At 37.6% G+C, this 5,656-nt stretch overlaps 1 long non-coding RNA gene across 1 annotated transcript; it reads left to right on the top strand.

The window, feature by feature from the left end:
* The first annotated feature begins 248 nt into the window (after window positions 1-248).
* LOC108382281 (uncharacterized) lies at window positions 249-2,443 on the top strand. Its single transcript, XR_001849675.1, has 3 exons — window positions 249-323; window positions 1,732-1,891; window positions 2,310-2,443. It is a non-coding gene; the product is annotated as an uncharacterized LOC108382281 (long non-coding RNA).
* The last annotated feature ends 3,213 nt before the right edge of the window (window positions 2,444-5,656 follow it).

Here is a 5,656-nt window from a genome sequence, read left to right as displayed (position 1 = left end):
TCCGCGGGCCTGGGATCGATCCCAGTTTCCGGTTAACATCAGAAAAATAAAAGAAAATAAAAGTTTTTCTCTAACAGCGGTCGCCCTGCGCCAAGCAAAGACAAACCTCCCCGAGTGTATTTCTGAAATGAAAAATAGCTTCCCACATTGTGTTAGCGCCAATCAATTATGCTGCAAATTATAAATATTCAATAAAAATCCTTAAGTGGTGCTTAACTGAAATTTGAAATGTATTTTTACTATTTTTCAGGAAATTCGCAAGGGCCTTTTGAAGGCGGCGAAAACGACTGGCGCATGGATTTTTACAGGCGGAACAAATACAGGTAAAGTAGTTAAATACATTCTAAATTAGTGTAGTTTAGGGTTGCTTGTACATAAAATGCTCAAGTCTACTGTTTATGTCATTGTAAAGAGCCGCACAAACCCACACCGAACAACAACTAAATTTGATAAGTTTATGAATTTCCGTTCAATGCCAGGCAATAAGGTTTAACCCTGTGCCTACTTTTTTTAATTTTTTCTTTGTCCGTAAAGTTTATAAAAATGTATTAATCAATTATTTATGTACATGCATCAACCCTAAAAATTTGAAACAAATCAAACGCATGTAGTGTGAACCGCGTCCGTTTTGGTATGGAAGCCCCATATACATATATCAACTTAAGTATGAAAATATTAATATGACGGGTATAAGTTGAGTTATTTTTCACATTTTTGAACTTTAACGTATGCAAATAAAACGTCGCATTGCACATACATTCCTAGTACATATTCGATATGATGCGTATTAAGAAATATTTCAAGTTGTGCCTACACTATTCCTTCCCTAATAGAAGCTTAACCACCACTAAAAAAGTACTTAATCATCACACAGAGCAAGTGCCGCCTTAGAGCATTACTCACAAATATACCCATATATGTATATTGCCTGCATAGATATGTACATATGTACTGCTCTCGGAAAATGCTACATTGATTTCGTTTAGTATTCCATTTTCGTTAATTTTGGCTTTACACATCTCGCCTTTGTCAGTTATTGAGCAAAAACCCAAACAAAGAACAATTTATTTTATGGGCAACGTCAGCCAATTCGTTTCGTTTACATTTGTTTGCCTTGCGGATTAATAATAAAAAAGCAAGGGGGCTGTCTTTAACGTATTATTTCTGATTGCTTATGCACACACGGATTATTTGTATGTACATACATATCTACGCAAATATGTACATATGTATCTGCCTACATTTGTTTACTTATTGCCTTCAACTGTTGATCTGTTATTTACTTGTCTGTTGCCTCGGCGGATATCAGTGCTGGCGTTTGGCTTTTTGTNCGATATGGGCATATACATATATATCTTAATATCTACAAGTACTCGTACATACTGAACTACATAAGTATGAGATCTTCTTCCGCTAAACTTTAAGGCTAGCTGACAATTTATTTATTTTATGGTCCATTCAACTTCCAGTAACTCATTTAAATGGTAAATCCCGATGTCGGTTATAGCAGAGGGCTTAAATTGTTTGTTCAGCATCTCATTTACATATTCTTTAGAACTTATTTTAATTTCAAATACTGCTCATCCTGAAGAAGTGGTCGCTATTATTTAGATTTAAGTCCATTTATGTAGGTCCATTACGTTGTGTATGGACGTTTACCATTGCCAACTAAGTATGTAATATCTTCCATTACAATAATGTATGTATATTTTTTTTTCTTCGACTTTGCAGGTGTTACAAAACAGGTGGGCGATGCGTTGTTGCTCGAGGGTCAGCAGCGGAGTGGTCGTGTTGTTAGTATTGGTATTGCACCCTGGGGCATAGTGGAGCGTAATCACGAACTTTTGGGACATAATCGTGAGGTGCCCTGTCATAGCATAAGTTCGCCAAGGTGAGTGAGTATTGTAAAGTTCATTCCTATGACAGGGGTTACGTAAATACTTGGCTACTTTAAAGTTGTATTTTGTGGCACATACGTACGTGTATATATGTATGTGCAGGTGGCAACCGTCAACAGCTTACAAACGTTAACGCAACCGTCAAGTTACTCTTGCTGCATGCATATTCATGGGTTTGACAAGCTGTGGTCTGTTGCTGGATTTGAATTTTGAACAGCGCTATTCAGTGTTGCGTATCCGCCATGGGGTACGCCATGTGGTGTCTCTAAATTGGCATTTGATAGTATATTTGACTGGATAATGAGCTGCCTTGCACGGAGCTTAAATACTTATTTAAATTCTAATTTGAATGAAAAGCAGTTGAAATGTTTGCTGATGTATTTATCTTTTCTTCTCTATTCATGCCCTTAGGTCAAAATTAGCAGTGTTGAATAATCGTCATGCTTACTTCCTGCTGGTCGATAATGGTACACAAGCGAAATATGGCGCTGAGTTGATATTGCGACGAAAATTGGAAAAATTCATATCGAACTTAAAACTGCATCCATGTAAGTATGATTTTTAAGAATAAATAAATAAGACTATGATTTTCACGCTTAATGCAAATCTATTTTTTTTATCTTCAGCTGAAATTAAAAAAGCTGCGTAAAAAAGAAATTTTAGTTTTGTTTTCAAGAAAATAATTCATTGGTTTTGTGCATGTATGTATGTGCATCGCTTATGCACTGCCAGGAATCTAACCCCTTCCGCATGAAATCTTCGGCAACCCTTTTTACCTCCTAAACTATAGGGGCCTGCCTGCAGCTGCGAACTTACGTCGATGGCGTACCAAATCCGAAAGCGAACAACGCGAAAATTCGAAATTCACACTTTGAAGTAGATAGCCGCAATAAAGTCCTCAAACCGCTCAAGGACAGCACTTGAAGCTAAGCAACGTCGTTGGAAACGCGCAAGGCAATTGACCGGCCGGCTAGTAACAACTCGCAACTAACTCTCCCTCTAACTTTGGTCCCACCACGTAGAAACATCCAGCTGTTTGCGCCTACCGATAGTGGAGTTTGATGACAATAACCGAAAGATTAGCTGCCTGGAGGTAGGGCTAAGTGGGCGCTATAACAACAACACACGAGTGGCTTTATTGTATCCCGGGAGTGTGTATCCCCCTCCAACTTTCCCAGAAGGGATTCGCATGGAAGAACTTCGGGGAAGTAGAAAATAATTCTGGCTGACTTTTCAAATCGCTTTAGAGCCTGTAAAAAAATTCGAAAGCCAAAAAGTTCAGTAAAGGTTTTGATGGTTAAAGTTTCTGGAATAAATCTTGTTGACACTTACTAGAGTTTATAAGCTACTTATTCTACGTTGTCCACCAGACTGCGAGGGCGTAGAATAAAAAAGTTGGTACAAACCCATTTGCTTTATTCTCAAAGTATACAACGCTGACGTCCCTGGTGTTAATGCCACAACGAATAGCATCTAGGTTAGTCTAAGGTTAGATTGTCGTGGTCATCTATAAAACGCGCTTAAACTCAGGGCCCATTGCGATGCCGTTTGAGGGGTTAGCAACTCGCAATCCCCCCTAAACTATTTTGAACTGCTCAGGAAATTTAGAAGGTCCCTGATTTCCATTATTCTAAAGTCCTCCAAGTTGTCAAAGAATTGTCCACGAAGAGTGCAGAGTCTTTGTCTCAATAGCGGAAGGCTTTGGCTCAACAGTTGCAGAATCGTTTCCCGCTCATCTTCGTATTGACAAATTATACATAAGTCATGTAATCGTAAGCCTAGTCGATAGATATGTTTGCCAGTTAGGCAGTGTCCAGTTACAACAGATACTAATAAACTAATATTACGCTTATTTAGGTTCAATAGTAGGTAAGTGCCTTCAGCGCTGAGCACCGGCCGCAAAGATAGGGAAATTCCCGTTCCCACGACAGTCGGGTCTACGTAACCATAACGACCCAGATTTACATATATTTGGCCAAGTACTGCCACTCCAGCAACACTCCCCAAAAATTCTTTGGGGAACTTGTATGCTGCTACAACAACAACAACAACAGGGAAAGTCCCAGACGATGGTAGTATACACCTTCACCAACCCTCCTCTCGAACTTTGAGCCATCTGTATATACATGGATGGACTCTCCACTCCTTACAGCGTCCGGTTTACACTCTTCACTTGAGGGTCGTAAACGTCATAGCAGGTGCAGGTCTCAGAAGTCCAAAGTCCACCAATCCAGAAAGTTCCGGAAAGTCCGTTAGTGTCTTACCGTTTCGGTAACTGGTATTTGACCACTTATTTAGATGACCTGTATGAATTGTCGAAACGCTTCCGTTGTTTGGCATGCAGTTCTACAGGAAGAAATTCAGTAGGGTATACAGTGCCTAAGTTGGTGTTGTTCTCATCGAATCAGTTATGATTGTGGCCGCAAGCCAGTTTACCACTTTCCCAACAGTGTCAGACCATACAGTGATAGGGAATTGGTGTAACTATAGCTATTTATTATTTTGGGTTCCATCCCCCATATTTTTCTCGTCATACCAGCTACTCCTACGTAAGCATTGTTAGTCAACTATCTGCTTCGTAGCCTTAATATAAAATATTAATATTAAATCATAGAATAAGTTTTAGATCACAGGTATAAACTCCAACTTTTTATAGAAACCTTCTTTTCCATTTTTAGCACCTACTTATCGATTTTTAGCCATTCATAATTTTTCATCTTGCGGAGTAGCAAATTGATTTACCATTATCGTACTTTGTGCTTCCTTTAGTTTTTCAATGTGACTTTTATTTGCCAGCAACATACATCCATACAAATGTATTTTTTGCAACTCAAACATTTCCACAGCAATTCTGTTAGTTTAACAAAGGCACCCATGGGTACTGTAACCATGCCTGCCATGCCATGCACATTAGGGTGGTATAAATTAAGTAAAGTCGGAATTTTAATTTTCTCACCCCCTAGGATTGTTCTATATCGAAAAAAGTATACCCCCATTTTTTTATTTTGAAATCAAAAAATATTTAGAAGTTGCGCAAAGCGCTCAAAGCTTTTATATAGGGAAAAAACAAACTTTCCGTGGAAATGGTATGGAATTCTTGAAAATCAATATCAAAACTCTGGTTCTCTTCAGGACACTTCCAATAACAATATATAATTGTTTATTTAACCATTTTCTGGTATTTTCTAGGGGTTTCGACGGACCTATAAAATATAGTTACTACGAAAAAAATTGTTAAAAATTTAATTGGGTATTATTTCTGAGAACCTTCTGAAGAGAAACAGAGTTTTCCGGTCGAAAAATATTGATTTTAAAAAATTCTATACCATTTCTACGAAAAGTTGTGTTTTCCCATAAAAAAATACATGTACAACTTTGAGCGCTTTGAGTGACCTGTAAATATTTTTTGATTTCAAAATACAAAATAGGGGTCTATTTTATCGCTACAGAACAATCTTAGCGGGTGGGAGCATAAAAATTCCAACTTAACTCTTTGTTTATTTTTGGAGCACCGTAATGCACATTCATAAATAAATACTGATATATATAATAAAAATAAGCATTATTGTAATACATATATGTATGATTGTACACACGCGCGTACGCTGTATATATGTACATACTACATATGTGTGTATAATGTGGTCTTTATTTGAAATTGATTTCATCTATTTGTGGAAATGCTGCACTTTTACTTCCGCTGTGATTTTATTTCAACTCAACTCCAATAATGGTATTTATTTGTTTTCATTGCTATT

The sequence above is a fragment of the Rhagoletis zephyria genome, unplaced genomic scaffold (genome assembly GCF_001687245.7).
Source record: "Rhagoletis zephyria isolate East Lansing unplaced genomic scaffold, Rhagoletis_zephyria_1.1 Rzeph_scaffold_26081, whole genome shotgun sequence".
NCBI lineage: Eukaryota > Metazoa > Arthropoda > Insecta > Diptera > Tephritidae > Rhagoletis > Rhagoletis zephyria.
Note: the sequence above shows the minus strand (reverse complement) of the source record. Positions and strands in the feature narration are given on the sequence as shown.